The sequence below is a fragment of the Phocoena phocoena genome, chromosome 7 (genome assembly GCF_963924675.1).
Source record: "Phocoena phocoena chromosome 7, mPhoPho1.1, whole genome shotgun sequence".
NCBI classification, from domain to species: Eukaryota; Metazoa; Chordata; class Mammalia; order Artiodactyla; family Phocoenidae; genus Phocoena; species Phocoena phocoena.
The window spans coordinates 27,718,550-27,740,769 of record NC_089225.1 but is presented as its reverse complement, the minus strand read 5'-3'; positions in this window follow the sequence as shown (position 1 = coordinate 27,740,769).

Here is a 22,220-nt window from a genome sequence, read left to right as displayed (position 1 = left end):
AAAATACCTCATACAAGTAGAACCATACAGTATTTGTTCTTCTGTGACTGGCTTGTATGACTTAGCATGATGTCCTCAAGGTTCATTCATGGTGTCAGGTATGTCAGTATTTCCTTCTTTTTTAAGACTAAATAATACTCAATCATATATATGTACCACATTTTCTTTATCTATTCATCTGTTGATGGACATTTAGATTTTTTCCACATCTTGGCTATTGTGAAGAATGCTGCAATGAACTTGAGGATGCAGATAGCTCTTCGATACTCTGTTTTCATTTTCTTTGGATATATCCCCAGAAGAGGGATTGCTGGATCATCTGATAGTTCTATTTTTAATTTTTTGAGGAACCTTCACATTATTTTCTACAGAAGCTGCTGCAAAATTTTACATTTCCACCAGTGGTGTACAAGGGTTCCAATTTTTCTCTATCCTAACCAACACTTTTTTTGTTTTAATTGTTTTTGAGAATAGTTATCCTAACAGATGTGAGGTGATATCTCACAGTGATTTTAATTTGCATTTCCTTGATGATTAATGATGTTGAGCATCTTTTCATATACTTGTTGGCCATTTGTATGTCTTCTTTGAAGAAATATCTATTCAAGCCCTTTGCTCATTTTTAATGGTTATTTGTTGTTTTTACTTGTTCTTCTAGTTGGTTTTGGGGTTTTTTTGTTTTGTTTATTTTTGGTTTTTGCTACTGAGTTTAGGATTACTTTATATATTTTGGATATTAAAACTTTATTAGATATATGGGTTGCAGATATTTTCTCCCTCTCTCTATGTTGCATTTTCATACTCTGGACTGTTTCTTTTGCTGTGCAGAGTTTTTTAGTTTGATGTAGTTTCACTTGTTTATTTTTGCTTTGTTCCTTGTACTTTTGATGTCATATCCAAGAAATCACTACCAAGAACCATGTTATGAAGATTTTCCCTAGTTTTCTTCTAGGAGTTTTACAATTTCAGTTCTTATGTTTACTTTCTTATTCATTTTGAGTTTATTTATTTTTTTGTATCATGTATAATATGGGTCCAATTTCATTATTTTGCATTTTCATATCCAGTTTTCTCAAGACCATTTGTTGAATAGACAGTCTTTATCCCATTGTATATTCTTGGCTCCCTTGTCAATGATCAGTTGACTGTATATGTGTGGATTTATTTCTAGGCTCTCTATTCTGTTCCATTGGCTTATATGTCTGTCTTTATGCCTGTACCAAATTTAGGCAGATTGTTTTTTAAAAAACATGTTTTGTAACATAAGACCTGTATGAGAGTAATTTCTTAAAATCTGGTATTAATATTTTGCTTTATCCATAATCTGCACCAAGTTAGCCCTTTTAAGTAATGTAATCACAGAGTAGGGGAATTACATGTTACTTGACCAGTGCTACTCAGCTAACTGGTAATAAAACAGGAATAAGAACCATGGTCATATGAAATCTTGCCCAGTGCTCTTATACTGTATGACGAACCACTCATATAATGATGAAAAACTGTAGCTGTAGCATATTAATTTTTTTTCATTTTCCTAGACCTAATTTCATAATTAACGAGTAAAAATAAAAACAGCAGGTGGGAGAGAGAACAGAGACAGTCTACTTCAGCAGCATTCCTTGGACAGCTGGCCATGCAGATTGTGGGAACTGGAAAACAGTGATCAAACCGCGTACAATAAAGTCACCAATAAGTCATAATCAAAAGACTGTCAAACCTCAACCTCATTCAGATTCCTCATGGACCTTGGTCCCTTTCTTATTTTTGTAAATGAAGTACACAAAAGGCAACATTTTGAGTAAAACAGACTGCAAGACAAAAATTTAGAAATTCATCTTTATCCCAGTATTTCCTTGTGTCTTCAATCTCTTGTCCATACAATTCATATCATTCTTGCCTAATATGAAAGTAAGTCAAATATTTATAATTTGAAAAAAGCTGAGCTCTTTACTGTTTACCATGTAGTTTATATAGTACAAGTAAAATTCTAAGTATTGTATTTCAGTGTAATATGTGATTCACTCATTTCTGTGATAAAGGAGAAAATTATTTTAGCTAAAGAAGTCTACTACAAATTCGCAGAATGTATAGAAGAATAAAAAGTAACAAGGCACAGCCAATTGCCTAATCCTAAGACTTATTTCTTATTCTTTTAAGCTATACTTAATAATATGTTCAATCATTTATTTAACAAATATTTAACAAATATAAAATGCTTATTGGACACACTAGGTATGGTACTCTTCTAGATTCATAAACTCAAACCAAGAAAGAAAAAAGCTGAAAGATTCGAAGTAATTTGCAATGGTTTAAGATGAGTTGCTAAACATAATTCAGATTACTATTGTTAAACTAAGTGTGACCATGTGGCCATGGACACGTAAGAACATGGCACCTCCCGGAGAAAAGTTGTGATGAAAATGACAGGAATGGCAGATCTGAGAAGAGCCATGCTAGCCTGAGAAGTATGGGAGCAAGGGAGACAACACATCAATAGATGTGCACATAGTGAAGCTTATTGACGAGATAGGCATCATAAAAAGCCAAGGAGACAACAAAATAAATACCTCCCTACACTGGATATTAAGAATGATAATAATAGTAATAATTAAAATGGCTACTATATATTAGGCACTTATTTAAACTTCACAATAACTTGATGAGTTGGTGTTATCCCTCAATTTTATAGATTAAGAAATGTGTGTATATATATATATATATATATATATATATATATATATATATATATATATTTGTGTGTGTGTGTGTGTGTGTGTGTGGTAAAGCCACACGTCTAAAATTGTAGAGCTAATAAATCAAATAATTGAGACCTATCTCAAAATCTTTTTATTTAATCTACAATACTTCCTGCTCATAGATATATGGCCATACTTTTGCCATTGCTGCAGAACCAGGTTAAGTTTGTGGTGAATAAATAGTGATGGAACAGATAGACTAGGTCAGGTTAATAAGTATTAGAATGAGAGAAAGGTGGAAGGTGGGAATCAGAGAGGAAGACTTAAACAGTCTTATTTGTGGATTTTAATGTTTTTACAGTTGAACAGAAGGTTTGTTATCTTCTAAAGAAGGAAGGAGGGAAGGAAGAAAGAAAGGAAAGCAATCCTTGCCTTCTTGTCTGGTAAGATTATCTTTAATGTGTATCTCTAATGCTACTGGATTCCTTTTTCAATAGCTTATCATCCCTGAACTGCTCTTTTGCCTCTCCTCTTAACCATAACTTCTTTATTAGCTTTCTCTATAATGTAAAGACTCTATAATGTAAAGACTGTGAGAAATAATTTACATGGAGTATACCATGTTAAACACAAGCAACTCTATTCTTATTCAGAATACTAAATATTACCTAGAATTCTATTTGCTTATAGAGAATGATCTAGATAATACACAACAAAATAAAAGCTCTCCCTTGAATAAGTAAATGTTTTTATTCAGTTATCTGACTTAGCTGTCTAACCACTTTGTAAAGAAATTCTTCTGCAAGACACATGGAATAGATGCCTCCAAAGTGGCTAATGAATAAATCAGTGGCTGAAGAAATGCATTTTGAAAAGGAAACACTTACTTTGTTATACTTTCAGAGCATACTGAAGAGGATGCATGCTTTCCTTGATTAACCAAAGTCTCTATATTTCAAAACAATTATTATTCATTTTAAAAACTGTGTCTTATTTTACTGAAAATTAAGTATGAACCAATAAGAATTATGGTTGCCAGTAAAAGGCTATTTCAGTCTTAGGATGAATTAATAGAAGCATAATGTAATCTAGGAGAGGAGGAGATAATTCCTTTTCTTCCTGTATCAGTCAGATAATATGTAAAGGGGTACACAATATAAGCACTAAAACTTGATTATCGTAAGAGTTTTCTAGCTAGTGTTAAAGATAGAAAAAAATACAGGCAATAAAAAAAGGGAAAAATTCCTATTGAATTATTACAAAAAATAGCAGGTAATATTTGCAACAGACATCTTAGGCAGAATCTACCCTTTCTGAGTCTCACTCCAGGAGAGGGATAAGGATTAAGAATGAAGTAAATCTTAGGGCTGTCTGAAGCACATTTTATAAATAGTAAAAAAAAAAAAAAATTATATTTTCAAGTGGAGAAGTCAAAGTATCAGTGCTTTGCATTGGTTTATAGCTGCTTCATTTTAAGAAGGGGCTTTTAAAATTTGAGGACTTGAAAACTGGAAAGGTCATGACAATGTGGGTCTTCAGTATCTTTTTATACGTTTGAAGGATTATAGGGCCTGTTGTGAGGAGAGAAGATGAAAGGTAGAGCCACTATTGTTTCTGTTTAATTATGAAATGGAAAAGATACCTAATAGTCTAAGCCATCATTTCCTAGACAGCAAAGTTAGTATTAATTTTAACATTGCTATCCCTCACTAAATTTAAATATCAGCAGCTTAATAATCACTGGACAGATGGATAGAAGTATGTGTTTAGAGCAAATGGATTCTAAGTGAAAACTAAGTACTGAAGAACTGTTCTCTACCTGTGAAGGGTAGAAACTTTAATTTGTGAACAAATTTTAGCTAACTGGAAAAGTTTTTAAGGCTGGTTCTCAACTATTTCTTGATGGGTAAACAACTGTGATCATTTAATTCTAGACAGAATTACAACTATAGCTAAAATAATTTGCAGGGTAGTAGAGTTGTTTAGTTTTGTTTCAGAAGAAAAAAGTTCTGTTGCTGAAATTTACATAAAGAATTAAAGTTATAAAATTTTCTGAAGTCTGAATCAGCTTCATAATATGTGAAAAAAATGTCACCAGAATTTTCATAAATGTTGTCTTATTCATTTATTTACCTAGTCAACAAAGTTCTTATAAACCTACCATATGCTAGGCTCTATTCATATAAAATACAGTAAAAAGAACTATTCTGTCCTCCAGGTACTAACATTTAATTTAAATCAGTCATGTAACTAATTATAAGAACTGATACTTGCTAGTATAAAATTTGAGATGGGGGTAACCTAAGGAGGATGCACCAAAGTTTGCTAGGACAGGTGAGCAAAGACTCTGCAGAGGAGAATCTTTAACATTTAAACTAAGTCCTTGACCACAAGAAGCTGGTGTTCCCCAGATGGACAATTGGAGAATGGGAAGTCCTGCCAGGAGCTGGGATGAGCAGTAATTGCCCTTTCAGTGTGGTGGAAATGGCATGACACCTGGCAACGGATAAGAACTTTGGCTTTTCTAGAACACAAAGCAAATGGAGGAGATGAAAACAAGATTGTGCAAATGTACTAGGAGCTAAATGAACAGATTGTGAAAGGCTTTGGATGTTGTGCTCAGGAGTTTTACTTTGTGCAGTGAATGATTTTATTCAGATTTCTGTTTCAGAAGGACTACACAGCAGAAGAGTACTGTCTAGATCACAAGAAGGCAGAGAATCTTGTTAGCAAGCTCTTACAACAGTCCAGATGAGGGATGGTGAGGGCTGAATCAAGGCAGGCTAGACATGTTAATTGCAGTTGCTACTGCTGTTCTCAATAGAAGGAGAAGTTAGGGAAGATATGAAGATTTTTGTACTGTTTCCCTTCTAAATAGGGAAATTGGCATTCACACTGAAGAATAATTGGTATATAGTCTTTCATTTTAATTGTGATCATGTGGAAGCCAGATTCTTCTAGCATGTCTGGTAGCTAAACATGGGATATTGGGTTCTAGATATATCTCTATTTTACAGAAGAATGAGCAGCATCAGGAGTTTAACTTTTCTAAAGGTGATGTGCCCAGTGATTTTGTTATGGGGGATGGGAACCTAATTACATTAATCAAAACATATACAGTTTCTCTCTTCAGTCAGCACCTTGACAAGGTAATAACATCTCTTTGTTCTTTATCATCTTTTTTCTCACTAGTTTGGGTTTTTTTGTTTCTGCCAATTCGAGGTGCTCATTCCACGTTGCTCATGATTGCTCTTTTTCTTCAAGTGTACCCAAAGTTTCTGAACTTCCTTCTTTAAAGTTTTTGTAACTTGTAATCTTCCCTATCCACCTACCAAATATTCTAGTTTTCATAATTTTCAGTAATTCGGGCTGTTTCTTCTTTTGCACAGATCTGACTTTACAAAGCACAATAAAAGTTTTTATCTAAGAATGTGTTTCCTTGGCTCAGTCAACAAGTATTTGTGCTGCCCCTATTCCTGGTAAAATATCATTTTTGATATTTGGCATTTATAAACTCATAAAACTTATCAGGAAGAGGAGGGTCTCTGAATTTATCACCTGTTCTTACTTTAAAATTGCTATCAATGAAATTTAGTTCCAACTACTAGATTCAGTGTTACCAAATTACGCATTTCTTTATAAGTTTTTTACATATAATTCTATTTATGGAGGTTCAAGATATCCTAATTATAAGAGGATGTGTAGAAATGCCTAATTTTTACATCAAATGAGCTAAGGATTATAAAAGTATATCAAAATATATTAGTTAACACATTGCCTACTGTGAAAAAGTCAGTACACTCTAACAAATGCCCATGGTAGTTGACGGGCATTTATAAATTCTTTTAAAGGCTCCACAGAGATGGTCTACAAATTCCCCCAAATTTTACATTTTCTAAAAATTCTTTCTTAGAATTTCTATTCACTTCTCTAATCACACTGACTCTACACCCCTCATCATGAAAATGTGGTTTCAAATATATGATGTCATCTTTTTATTAGTTTCCCATTGTTTAATATAAATATGCTGATGGATCAGCTGCATGGAAAGCACTTCAAGAGAAGAGAGCATCTATTTGTTCTTAAAGACCCTGAAATTATAAAGAAGTAAAATGATATAACACAATGAACTGCACAATCAGAATGGGAAATAGTAGGACAAAAGGAAAGAGAACAAGTGTGCAAATAGAGAGAGGACAGAGATAGGAAAATTAACAGATAATGTATCTTCTCTGAGGCTCTAGCACCAGGATTTTACTAATATTTTATAAGCTAGTTTAATCATCATAGAAAAGGTTTTCTGGAAAACTTTATTTCTTCTTTAAAAAAGCATTTGAAAATGTTTAGATGATAGGTATTTTCATTGGTTAGGGTCAGGTATTACCATATAAATCTAAAATAAACATTTTGAAAATTAATTGCTTCACTTATAAATATTTTTAATATAGTAATCCAAATATCTACTATCTGTGTATTAAGAGATCAAATTAGGAATTATCATTTTATTTATTTTCCTGGTTATTTAAATATGGTCTAAGTAACTTAAGCTAAGAGGCATGTAATTTCTTTTTTTGCAGATATTTATAAAAATTTTAATTTTTATATAAACTAGATCTTTTCTGAAATATATATTTTGTTCCATTGTTTTATTTTTCAATCTTTGTAACATTTCCATATTGCTTAAATTATTGTATGAGTTGAGTACCTAGACAGACAAGCCACTTCTTATTAAGTATTTGTTGGAAAGATTCTTGTTATTGTCAATATTTATTCTCCATATTGAGCATTGGTATCATTTTTCAAAGTTCTTTTCACCAACCCGTGATCCTCAAATGCTGTTGGGATTTGAATTGGCCTACAATTTTTATGGGATATATAATTTTGCAATTTCAAAAAATATTAACAGGGCTTCCCTGGTGGCGCAGTGGTTGAGAGTCCGCCTGCCGATGCAGGGGATGCGGGTTCGTGCCCCGGTCTGGGAAGATCCCACATGCCGCGGAGCGGCTGGGCCCGTGAGCCATGGCCGCTGAGCCTGCGCGTCCGGAGCCTGTGCTCCGCAACGGGAGAGGCCACAACAGTGAGAGGCCCGCGTACCGCAAAAAAAAAAATAAATAAATAAATAAAAAAAAAATATTAACATATGTGAAAAAATTTGTGGTACAAGTGAGTTTTAAATATATTTTCCTATACAAAGTGATTTTTAAGTTGTTCTTCATCTTCTTTTTATTTCCTATAGTAATAGTGTTGCAGTGAGTTTACTTCAAGAGTATATGCAAGAGTAACTATTAGTGCATTTTTAAACCTAATTTTCTACATTATGTAAGTGACTTCAAAATACACAAGCATATTTTAAAAATTTTTCAATCAGTTATCAATTATAATTCTAGTGTCTGTATATTATATGAGATAGACATTTTCTATTCTGAATCAATGAATATGCTAGAATGTCTCTCAAGTGGTGACTCCCCAAACTTGGAATCTTTGGTAGTTTACACAACTTCTAAACTAAGCTGGGAACTACATTTTTTACATTTCTTTGGTACTTTTCAGTATGTGTCATAGCATATATTTTTACAGCATTCTTCAGGTTTTCTGAATCAAGCTTAGACATGTTTACTAGCAACAGACTCAATCCTTCTCTGAAAGAACACTTTTGAAGGTAGGTGAGAGGGGATTTGTTTTTGGATGGCAGTCAAATCCAGAGTGGGTTTTTTGCTGCAATGTTTTCAATGCGTAGATATTTAGTTATAGAAAAAAAGCCTGAGACTGAGGTCTGTGGTGTACTTGCTCATTTGTTTGTTTCTGAAGAGAGATTTGGGGTTTTTTTCAAAGTGAAGTTTTTCAAAGTGGAGGCATGATTCACCACAAAACAATATCAAGATATTATCTATATTTCCATTTAAAATAAGTAATCATTACAAATCATACAAATTCGTCTTTGTATTTGGAAGTTTGTTAGAAACATTTGTCGTATCACACACCAGAGATTTTAAACATGAGCCCTTTTACTTTACACAAATGTTGGTATAGTTAATAATAAGCCAATAAATTCAAACAACTGAGATAAGCTTAGTACAGTTAAGACCACAAATTTCAGAGTCAAACACACCTGGCTCAGTTGCAATTCTGCCGTTTACATGCATGTAACTTTGACCAGTTACCCCAAAGCAGTAATTCTTAATTCACTTATCTTCAAAATGTGGATAACAACTGCATCTACTGAGTTCAGTTATTGGAATAATAAATGACAAAGTTTATGTAAAGCACTTTGAACAGTGCCTGATACAGGAAAAAAAGCTCAAAATATAGTAGTTATAAACGAGGTGAGATAAAGTTGTATTTTTTAATAAAATCAAATTTTAACACAGAAGGCATAAATTTGAGTGTTAAGTATTCTATATTAAAATTCAATTAAGGTCAAGATAGTTTACGTAGAAAAAGTCCACAGAGTGGTGCTTCATTCACCAAAACTAATGTTTTTTACAACAACAATAGCAAAAACAACAGAAAACATATCATAACTTATAGTAAAATACCCATTTGCAACTTAAATTTCTACAAACATTTTAAAGGCATACGGTACTTGTTCACCCAATTAAAGGAAAAGCTGTTTTTTCTTTATGCTTTAACTTAATTTCTTAGAGTGATTGTTCTTGTGCTTTGGTGAGTTGAAGGAGCTTTGAAAGTTAAGGAAAGAAGCGCAAATATTTAAGACAAAGAAAAAACTTTTCAGGTAATTGCAGACTCTATTAAAGCCTTAATTGAAGGGCACTAAGAATGAGATTTTATTCAAACTGCTATTTCAACCAATTTATTAATTGGCTCCAGGATTAGGCTGTAATGTGCACTGTTAAGATGTATGTTTGTGACCTGAAAACCCTATGACGATATCTTACTAATCTTATCTCAGGGACAACCAAATTGAAATGTACATTTTAAAGTGGTCTTCTATGTTTACAGGGATAATTGTAGATCTTGTAATGAGCATTGATCATTTTATGCCTGTAATAGCTAAGCCTACAAAATAATATAATTTGAAATTCAGCAGACACTTGTTGAGTGGCCGGATGCTTATAGATATTTTGATTCATCTAAAGATGAAAGCCATGTTCTTGACGTGAAATGTAGTTCAGACAGGAGTTACAGGAGATGGCCTATTGTAGAACACAGTGCTTATAATTAACAACACAGTATTGTGCATTTCAAAATGTGTTAAGAGGGAAAATTTCATGTTAATTTTTCTTACCAGAAAAAAAAAAAATAATGAAGGGACACAAGGAAACTTCTGAAAGTGATGGATTGTGGTTTTGGTATCATAGGTATATTCATATATACAAACTCATCACATTGTATACAGTTTTGTGTATTTTGGGTATTAAAAATACCATAATAGAGCTTAAAAAATAAAAGAAATGAAGTACTGCATTCTTGGCAGGAATACAAAAAAAGAGAAAATTGTTAGTTAGATACAAATAAAATTAATCTTGAAGATTTTTAAAGATAATTGTATTACAAAACCCAAAGGCATTATCAAAATACATAGAATGATCCTATAAATTCCAATCTGAACATTGAATATAGGGCCTTGTCTTATTCTTTTCGGGTTCTAAAAGAAATACCATAGATTGGGTGATTTAGAAACAATAAACATTTATTTCTCACAGTTCCGTAGGCTGAGAAGTCCAAGATCAAGTCACTGGCAGATTCAGTGTCTCATGAAAGCTCCTTCCTAACCATACTTCCTTCCTTTTGCTGTAACCTCACCTGGTAGAAGGGATGAAGGATCTTGCTGAGGACTCTGCCCTTATGACCTAATCACTTTCCAAAAGCAACACCTCCAAGCAACATCACAATGGAGGTTAGATTTCAACATATGAATTTGTGGGGGGTTGCAAACATTAAGCCTATAGATGGCCTGTTTTACCCTGAACTTGTCGACCAATAGATGGCCCTTCTGTATTTTTGGACACACACCATCAAAGATACAAAAAAACAACCTCACATAGTCTTCCCAATAAAAATATAAGAATGCTTCAGAGTGAAATGGATTTTCCTCTTTTTATAGATTATATGTTACTTTGTTTGAAGGCAAAATGGGCAAACTGAATTTCCTTCTAAATTCCCTTTCTCCCAGATGATTTTAATACTAGCTTATATTATTAGCCCACTAGATAATCAGGAAAAGAAATACTCCTTTACCTTAAATATCATTTTTTGAATTCATGACATGTTTTAAAGTCTTTGGAAAACACAAGCAAAAGACAATTATGAATTTTCTAGTGTCTAGTTTCTCTCAGCTTTAGCAACAAGAATAGCACCAGACCAGGAGTCTCAGGCTGTCAGTGATTTGAGGCTTGTTTTTAGTAAGAACAGATTTAATTTTCTTGTTTTTTTCTTTTTGGGGTGAATAAAGATGGAGGCTCTGTCATTGCTGAGTACATTAATCATGGCTTTTTATTTTTGGTATTTCTGAAACTTTGACATCTGGGGCCTTGCTGACTCTAGAGAGACTGCTTCTCCCAGGGTTAGCCAGTTCCTAGAGACAGGAAAGGACTTGCCTGTAAGTACGCCTTTCATATACAAACCAACCAACCCAGAACCCATATTCCATCCACCTCTTGTATCAGCCTCTCACAGGGCTCTTACAGTCTGGGCCATTATTCCCTGCCTCTAATCACCCATGGCCAGGTACCAGACAGCTAGAGAGCTGCTGCAACCTGGAACCCACTGAAATTATCCAAACTAGCCAATCCTAAACCTGTTTACCCTGCTTTGTCCATTCCTTCTCAGGGAAACCACAGAGAAAGCTTTGCCCATGCTTTCTTCCTACCCCCTGCTCCCTCTGCCTCCTTACTAAACTTTTTGCTTCCCCAGATGTCCCCTGCATCATGTGGCATGCCTCCCCCTCTTGGAAACTGTGAGCAAAAAAACCATCTTTTCAGTCTCCATATCTGTCAGCCTCACCATAACTGAATAATAGTAAAATCTAGAAGTTAAAACAATGAATATAAAACACTTGTACTATTAAGAAAACAGATATTGCTTCCCACTTCTAGGCATAATCTGACTTTGTAGACATACCTAATAGTAGAGTAAAAAATGTTACTTTAAGTAAATGTTTTTAATAGTTTCATGCTTTGTATAAAACCGTCAAACAGCTAGAGGTCCTGCTGCCAATGCAGTTCATTCACGTATGCAGCAACAGCTCATGCTGCACTTGGCTAGAAGCAACGTGATGAAAATACTACCTGAACATTCCATGATAAGCCCCCTTTTCAAGGTATTACCTTAAGAATTAAAGGTTCTTTTACTTTCACCTATAAGGAAAAATTACTGATAGGCACAGGAGCAGTAAGCACTGGTTTATATATAAGGATGCTTTAACTCAGCTTTGTTACTGTAAAAATTAATTAATATATGTGCAAACAACACATAGACTTCCTATTTGTCAAAATTCTTTGACATTAAAGTAAACCTTATGTTTCAGTTTCACTTTATCATTCTAAACGTTACCCTCCTTTCCTATCCAAGTCCTCAACCTTTGCATTTTTAAAGTTGTACTTATTCCAGCTGTATTCAAGAACAGGTTTCTAAAAAAATGCAGAAACAAAAAATGATTTTCTCACCTCTCAATATGCCTGCACACAGACCAGCCTGACAAACTAGCTAATGAAACTTAATAGAGACCATGGGTTAGACTATTTTACTTATTACCTTTTCAGTAGGTTTAAGTTCAAGACCTGAATGATACTGGACATTTGCTGGCATTGATGGATATAAAAACTACCTATGGATCATTTTAAGTACTTTTATAGCCACCACTTCTCTTCGTCATTATTAACTAATCTCTGCATGGCCATCAGTTTCTACATAATCAGTTAAATAAAGAAAGCCTCATGTGGTTGAGTAGATCAATATTACTGACTTATCAGAAAGAGACTGATATGTCTATAATGAGTTCAGAAATGTTTTAAAGCTAATATATTATGAAAATAATTGTCCATCATCAGTACTTTGGCTAAATAGCATAATAATCATCGACCAACCACCCACGGATAGTGATCTGAAAAGTGTTCCTTCACTTTGACCAACTTTATCTGAACGATGAATCAATTTTTAAACTGCCTTAATTCAACTTCCTCAATTTCTCTTGTTCTGATTCTCCCCTTTCTAAAAGAAGGTCAGGCTGTCTTCATGTTCCTCTGAACTGCTGCAGTATCTTTCTAGCTAGTCACTTTATCTGTATTCTCATCCCATAATAAATTCCTTCTTCAGAGTCCTGCAAGAGAAATAGGGCTAATATGTGTGAGGAGGTTTTCCCCATGCTTAATGTTCTTCAGTGATTGCTATTACTTAATGTATATTGTAGCAACTTCTTAACATGGCAAAAATGGCCCTTTAAAATCCACTGCTTGCACATGTTTTGTACAATATGATCCAACAGTAATTGACTTGCAGATTCACAAACATGGAATGCTCACGTACATCTCTTGCATACCTCGTTTTCTCCTCTTCAAATGCTGTTTTACTAACATTATTGACTCACAAACCCTCCCATGACATTTTTCGTGACTTCTCTAGAAAATTTGGTAATTTAAAATGGTAAGTTAGAAAAAAAGATCACAAAAAGTTTGATACATCCACCCATTAGGAGATGCAATATGTGTCTCTGCCTTTGAATCTAGGTTGTGACTTCTACAACCAATGGAAGACAGTAGAAGTTGTAGCCTGTGACTCCTAAGGCTAGGTCCTAAAAAGTCATGCAGCCTTTTTCTGCATCTCTTGAACTGTCATTCTCTAGACACTCGCTCTCAGGTCCCATCCACTATGTTATGAGAAACCCTAGTCCATGTGGAGGTGACAAGAGTAGGCATTCCAGTCAAAAGTTTCAGCTGAGCCCTGGCTTTGAGTTATGATGGGTATCAGTAAGGTGAGCAAAAATGCCTCCCAAACGATTCCAGCCTCCAGAGTTTCCAGTTACCCTCAGGTATCAGGACTTCCTTGCTGAGGTCCCAGACAGACTTGAGCAGAGACAAGTCTGCCTGCTATGCCCTGTCTGAATTCCTGACTCATGAAGTCCAGAGCAAAATGATATGATTGTTGTTTAGACCACTAATTTGGGAGTGATATTGTTTAATAAGTAGCAGCAGATAACTAGAAGAAAAAGCTTATTAAATCATGAAGGAAAATTGAGCTTTTTTATAAGCCAAGGAGAAAAAAACATAGTTATAAAAAATGAATTAATAATAGACCAGAAAAGGAAAACAGCATGGTTCTAGAGTCTACCAGAAAGGTGGGAAAAACAGGGAAGAAATAAAAAGTTGCTGGTAAGGTGTCTTGGGATCTATAGATGACTCTCAGAAGAAATTCAGGATCTGAATTTCTGTGACCAGCAAGAGTAGAAAAGTTATGCAACAGCAAGTAATTATTGAGTGCCTAGTGTGTTCCAAATACAAATTACCCCTCCCCCACACACTCACATATATATATCAATTTTTGTCACCCACCTTAATATTCTTCATTGTCATATTCTCATACTTCCTTGACAGTCCTTTGCACATTTGGAAAATCTTTTCAAAAGAAGCTTTTCTAATATCTTATTATTGCTATTCAAGACATTGTTGCATTTGATTTTTCTTAAATTACAGTTAATGATGCCTGATTCCTCATCCACTCACTGCTCCTTCCTCATAGACAAAATTAAATGTGGCTGCTGGTGGTTTACAAAGAATATTTGAGAAATGTGGCAAAATCTTGCAGTCAACCATCTGTTCAAGGAACTGTTTCTTTTCAAGGAAAACATAAAGCTTCTCAACAGTTGAGACTCATGATTTCTTACCAGCAGAGACTGAGAAGTGTCCAGCAAGATACAGCTACTTGCTCTTCTAATGAATGCTCAGAGTCAATGAAGGAAGCATGGTTGTAGGAACACTTTAAAATATCTTCTAAACATTAAATCAAACTCATTTTCCACTTTCTCTTATACATGTTTTAATACGACCACGATTGTGGACTTGTCTACCTGATAATACAAATGAACAGTTAAATCTTCCAAGTCTTTTTTCCCATATTGTCTTCTTGTAATGGATGGTAACTTCACAGTTGCCAGTTACCACAAAAAACATCTCCAGGTGTTTGTATGAAAAAGTGGATATATTGAACATACTATTCAATCCAATAAGTATGTTGAGCTATGAAGCAGATTTCTGAAAACATAAAATGAAAAAATATAGAGATTATGTAAAGAAAAATGCAGGTAATTTATGCCTTTCCACTTTCATCCTATCTTCTTAGGCTACTAGTGTCTCTTCTATTGTGTATTCTTTAAATTCCTCCTGTTGGTGGAAGCTGTGTCTATCCTTGTTTCTTTACCTTCCATTCTCTTTGAGTATATCCTCATATTTTTCTCATATCTGGCAACCTCATTGTATATAGGGACCACTATTTTCTTTTACTTGACTTTTTAAGTATAAAAATTATTTGAGGATTTCTTCTTAGACTTCTCTCCTTAGAGTTGTTCTTTTGAAAATGTGTACCCTTTCCCACAATTTTCATCACTGTTATCTTTCTGCTAATTCTGAAAAGGTTAATATAGTATTCCCAAACTTATATCCAGCAGTCTGTATACCAATGTGGCTTAGAGTCATGTTTTGTTTATTCCCCACAGTTACTTAATTTTACTGAGTAGTTTCCTTATCAATAATTTAAAAAGGAAAGCCATGTAAATTTCTGGCTTATGTTAGAAAAGCAGGGTCTACAATTGCAAGGGCACCAATCTGTTGAAGCTGAGCAGCAGCTACCTCCTTCAGAAAGACACATTCTTTCATGGTGCTGCACTCCCCATGGCTTTATTGTTTTGAACATAGCCTGTTACTTCAGTAGTCCCTGTAAGCATTTGAGTCTGCAAGCCCTCTTTTAGTCCATATCTTGAGGGCAAAAGATCTAAACCTTCATTTCCAGCTGTCAGTTGAACAGCTTCATTCCAAAGTCTTGCATTGATCCTTACACATAAAAGTTTCCTAGCTTGGTCTGGTAAAAATGCTCTTAGATACCAAGGCTGGAAGCTATGTTTTTTGTTTGCTTGTTTTGGTTTTGGTTTTGATTTCTTTTTTCTCTCCTATTGGCATTGATTAATAGTGAGGACAGGTCTTATGGATTTCAGCTTCTATATTTCCTCTGCTAGCTCCTCATTACCTCTTACCAACGAACATTAGAGATTCTAAGTGATCCTCCCACAAGAATTAATCCTATGTGTCTTCATTAGATTAACAGTCCAAATGTATATTCTTTTTTTTAATTAATTAATTTTTTATTGAGGTATAGGTGATTTACAATGTGTTAGTTTCAGATGTATAGCACAGTGATTCCGTTTTTTGGTTTTTTTTTTTTACATCTTTATTGGAGTATAATTGCTTTACAATGGTGTGTTAGTTTCTGCTTTATAACAAAGTGAATCAATTATACATATACATATGTTCCCATATCTCTAGCCTCTTGTGTCTACCTCCCTCCCTCCCACCCTCCCTATCCCACCCCTCTAGGTGGTCACAAAGCACCGAGCTGATCTCCCTGTGCTATGCGCTGCTTCCCACTAGCTATCTATTTTATGTTTGGTAGTGTATATATGTCCATGCCACTCTCTCGCTTTGTCACAGCTTACCCTTCCCCCTCCCCATATCCTCAAGTCCATTCTCTAGTAGGTCTGTGTCTTTATTCCTGTCTTACTCCTAGGTTCTTCATGACATATTTTTTCCCTTAAATTCCATATATATGTGTTAGCATACGGTATTTGTCTTTCTCTTTCTGACTTACTTCACTCTGTATGACAGACTCTAGGTCCATCCACCTCATTACAAATAGCTCAAAATGGATTAAAGACCTAAATGTAAGGCCAGAAACTATCAAACTCTTAGAGGAAAACATAAGCAGAACACTCTATGACATAAATCACAGCAAGAGCCTTTTTGACCCACCTCCTAGAGAAATGGACATAAAAACAAAAATAAACAAATGGGACCTAATGAAACTTCAAAGCTTTTGCACAGCAAAGGAAACCATAAACAAGACCAAAAGACAGCCCTCAGAATGGGAGAAAATATTTGCAAATGAGTCAGCTGACAAAGGATTAATCTCCAAAATTTATAAGCAGCTCATGCAGCTCAATAACAAAAAAACAAACAACCCAATCCAAAAATGGGCAGAAGACCTAAATAGACATTTCTCCAAAGAAGATATACAGACTGCCAACAAACACATGAAAGAATGCTCAACATCACTAATCATTAGAGAAATGCAAATCAAAACTACAATGAGATATCATCTCACACCAGTCAGAATGGCCATCGTCAAAAAATCTAGAAACAATAAATGCTGGAGAGGGTGTGGAGAAAAGGGAACACTCCTGCACTGCTGGTGGGAATGTGAATTGGTACAGCCACTATGGAGAACAGTATGGAGGTTCCTTAAAAAACTACAAATAGAACTACCATATGACCCAGCAATCCCACTACTGGGCATATACCCTGAGAAAACCATAATTCAAAAAGAGTCATGTACCAAAATGTTCATTGTAGCTCTATTTACAATAGCCCGGAGATGGAAACAACCTAAGTGTCCATCATCAGATGAATGGATAAAGAAGATGTGATACATATATACAATGGAATATTACTCAACCATAAAAAGAAGCCAAATGTATATTCTTAATCATACTACTATCTTGCTCAGAAAACTTTTGGCAAATTTCAGTTGCCTTCAAATTAAAAAGAAATTTATTAACTTAGCATTCTAAGCCGTTCAAAACAGGAACCAACCAATGTGTTCTTAGATCAGAGCATTTTAGAACAGGCATGATCTTGATGATTATCCAGGTCAATTTCTTGTATGCGTCACTGAGAAAACTAGGTCTGGAAGGGCTAAGTGACTCACCCATAATTCAACAGATAGTTGGTGGAGTGACGATCAAAACTTAGCTGTCCAGAATAAGTTCTCAGGGCTACTTCCACGCTCATCAACCAAAGTACTTGTTCTAGCCGAAAGACTTGTTCCTGGCCTTTATCCCGTTCATCACTACTGATGTCTGAACCAGTGCTGCCAGGACTATCTCAAAGGTACCTCCCTCCTTAGAGGTTTTGCTCATCTCTTCCCTTTGCTCATAGAGTGAGATATGTCTTAAAGTAAATTATAGATTGTAATTTTGTTAGAGCATTCACCATGTTCTCTGTTACACTTAGCAGCCTACTTCTAGCTATCTACTCTCTCACAAGCACACTGAAGAAGAGACCTCACTCTTGTAGCAACTGGCACAGTGTCTTGAACCTAACAGTGTGAATTACCATTGAATCCCCAGCCCAGCCTCTTTTCTCCTGCTCAAGCTTACCTTCTGCTAAGGATGTCTGTTATGATCTGCTGATTAGGGATTCCTCCCTCTGGCCCAGAATGAGTCTCTTCCAGTTGTTTCCCATGTATTTGTTTCTTTCACACTTGCAAATGATAAAGGTTATACTTTTGTTTTTGTTTTTCTGTAGCACATAACTGATTTCAGTATAACTTTAATCCCTTTAGCCTTTAAAAATGTAGATCAGGAACATTAACTACTTGTGTTTTCAGTACCATTAGTGACTTGCAGAGGTATATAAAACATCATCACATGTCTGAAGGGGTACAGCTAATATAAATTATGATCAAGAATTGTTCAGCCACACAGTCCCGAGTCTCTGAAAGTCTACCAGGGTTGTGTTTGTAGAAAATTTATACTATTCCTCTGGCACCTGCTATTACACCCTAAGAAATAAACAGTTTAATAGTTATTTAGCTTAATATCTATTACTAAGTAATTTTAATTTCATCAAACTGTTCATTCCAGTTATAGCTCCATGCTGTCTTATGAAATTTAATCAAATATTAATTTGAATTCAGTTCGTAACACTTCTAGTTATCTCTTCATAATTAAACTCTCACTTCAAAAAGAATGAAAAGAAAAGGAATGTACTTATGTCTAGAATTGCCTGTCTGCTGCTTCTTTGTTTTGCTGAAAAACATAATAATTAATGCTGAATACAATAATGATCTATCATATTTTTAGATATACAGTTGAAGGTATTTCATATTTTTATTTGAGATGCCTGAGGTTGATACAAATTAACCTTTTTTAACTTTAACCTATGCTATCTTCCTGATAGATGCATATACAAAGCCTTATTTGATCATTATATTTAAAATTAAAATTGTCACCACTACCCATTCACTTAATATTTTAAAATATTTCATAAATGAGGGTAAATATTATAAAATATTTAAACGATTGCTTATTTTCTTCATGGTTTCTGCATCATTTTTGTTTTGCATTGCCTGCTAATATCAGGCCTTTTAAAATACACTTTTTCTTTTTTTTTAATTTATTTATTTTTGGCTGTGTTGGGTCTTCGTTGCTGTGTGTGGGCTTTCTCTAGTTGCGGCTAGTGGAGGCTACTCTTCGTTGCGGTGCGGGGGCTTCTTACTGCGGTGGCTTCTCTTGTTACAGAGCACAGGGTCTAGGCGCGCAGGCTTCAGTAGTTGTAGCACACCAGCTCAGTAGTTGTGGCTCGTGGGTTCTAGAGCGCAGGCTCAGTACTTGTGGCACACGGGCTTAGTTGCTCCGTGGCATGTAGGATCTTCCCGGACCAGGGCTCAAACCCATGTCCCCTGCATTGGCAGGTGGATTCTTAACCACTGAGCCACCAGGGAAGCCCTAAAATATACTTTTTTATATTTGAGATGCCTAATTTCACTCTCAGATCTCTTATAAGCACATTAAAGGCAGGGACTAAGTTCTACTAGAAATTAGCACAATGCCTTGAACGTAACTGGTGCTCAACGAATATTTTTTGAATTGTTATTGAACCCCAAGCTCTACCCTTCCTTTATTTCAATTTTACCTTCCTCTGTAGTTTTCTATTACTGCCTGCTACTTAGAAATAAGCTCCTTCCCAGAGAAACACATATGCAATCAAAGTTTTTAATCAAGAATAACAAGAACAAATGTACAATTTTAGTTCTCAGGAATACTGTAATTGCTATATATGAGCTTAATTAATCAAAATGTGTTAAATCACAAACTTTCAGTATTTTACGTGACCTTGATTCAGTAGACATATATAATGTGCACATGGTGGCAATAACTATAGGCCTAAGGATCCAAAGATGAGTAAATCATGGTCCAGATCTTGAGGAACTTATGATATACTGGGCAAAACAAACATATATGTGTTATAAGAGTGATGTGTACAGCATGCCATGGCAACAGAGTGGTGAGACTTGACTGAATAAGCCTAAGGATGTAAGGGAATATCACAGTGAGAAGTTACCATTTGAGATAGATAGGTTTAGAAAGCATAAGTAACCATTCACTTGGAGGGGAAGAAGGTAGAGGAAACATTTTTGGCAGAGAAATTATTAGAAACAACAGCAAAAGAGCTATAAGAGAGCAAAAGAATGACATGGTTTGACATTGCAATGACCACACTTGAAGGTTAAGTGGAATTAAGGGTTGGGAGCATGAGGAGACACGAGAGCGTAAAGTACTTAGAAATGAAACATTTTAACATCACATCGGCAATGAAGATCTACTGAACATTTTGATCATGGATAATCATAAGATACAACGTGTGCTCCAGAGTCCACATAAGACTTACATTAAAGTGGAAGACAGATGTTAGTTAAAAGAATGTTACAATAGTCCATGTATAAGATGAGAACTTGAACCAGGGAAGATTTTTAATGTTTGATTTATTTCTTTTCGATTAGAAACAACAACAAAAATAGACATATGAAAACATTTTTAAAAACACTCTAGTGTTTTTATATCCAGAGATGTCTCTGTTCACCTATGTATAAAAATTTTTTCCACAATATTTTCAATAAGTAGCACACATCCAATAACCATATGCTGGTAAGTGAATAAAGAGTCTGAGTGATAAGTAAATGAGTTAAGTGTTAGTATAGGGAGTACATTTACACCTACCTCCGTATGGAGACATTTGTTTTGATACTTCTCATTACACTAATAGGCACACTGAAGTACAGTCCATCTAATCCTTCTTGTCTCCTAAGTAGTCAGGTTGTAATGTTCAACATCCCGCTTTCTCTTTGATAGTGGGGCTTCTTAATTCTATAACTCTTATTCCCAAGATGATCCATTATTCATGTTCTTCTGTCTATTGTGACTAAGCTAGAGAAGTTTGAGTCCACTTTTGGTATGAAGCCATCATATTGACCACTTAACGTAGGCACCCAAAATAGTTTATTCTCTCAGTGTCTACGGGACACTTCCTGTTTAACACCATGATCCATCCCCAGCCAATAGTAACTCTAGATAGCAAATAAAACCATCACTGATTTGGCAGACAATATGACGAGTGTGAGAATGTTTCACATTTTCACCATGTGCATGAGAGCTTTAATAGCTGTAAAAAAATGCAGTGTTACTGTTTTAATGTCCATTGTGTCACTGAAAAGGAATATATCAAGCTTTTAATTTTCAATATTTAAGTAGTCAATCAACAAAAATACTTCTTGTAAACACAGTTGTAAGTAATAGAAGGCATTTTCCTTCCTTTAAGTTAAAGTATAGTTATATATCTCAACTTAAAATATAATTATATATATGAACATTAATTACTAATTACATATGTTAAAATTTTATTATTAAATAATTATTTTGATATTAAATAAGAATAATATATATTGCTGACAAATATATGTATATATACACACATACAGAAGTGTTTATTCTGAGCTCTCTGGAAATTGCCCTTAATTAGAGACATCAGCCTTGCCCAAGGCACTCTCCCTTCTCAGGGGCAGCTTAAATCTAATGACTGCTTAATACAGTACTCAGCCCCCTCTATGCAATACGGTAAACCTCTGAAGGACTTTCCAAACTTCAGGGCTCCCTGTGGTTTTGACTAAGACCTATGTTGACATTGCATTGCCACAGACTCCTTCCTTTTTCCAGTACTGCTTCCATCCTTTCCCTCATGGAAGTGTTGATCCTAATAGCTTATAGTTGATAGATTATCCTGATGAGGATGCACATAATTCACCTTCAGTTCATGAAAAAGAATAAAGTTGGGGACTAGCTGAGTCTAGTATGATGAACAAACCATAGCGTGGTGGGAACCTTGCTTTCTCATCTATTGTTTTGAATAACTGAAATAAATTTTAATGTTAACCATATATATTTAAAATATGATATAAGGATATAGAATAGATACTTTATTTATTCATTAAAAACTTATTCAGTATCTATCATGTTTCCAGTGTGTCTGTTAGGTGCTGAGATTAAAAGAATAAATTACAAATGGCCCTTTCTTGAAAAGACATGCCATGTACAGGAGCCAGCTGATTTACAGGAATCTTTAAATAATGAGCTGATATCATATAATTATAATAGCATATAATTTAGAACAGTTGTTCTCCAAGTGTGGTCCCCAGACCAGCAGTATTAGCATTACCTGGTAACTTGCTGCCATTGCAAATTCTCAG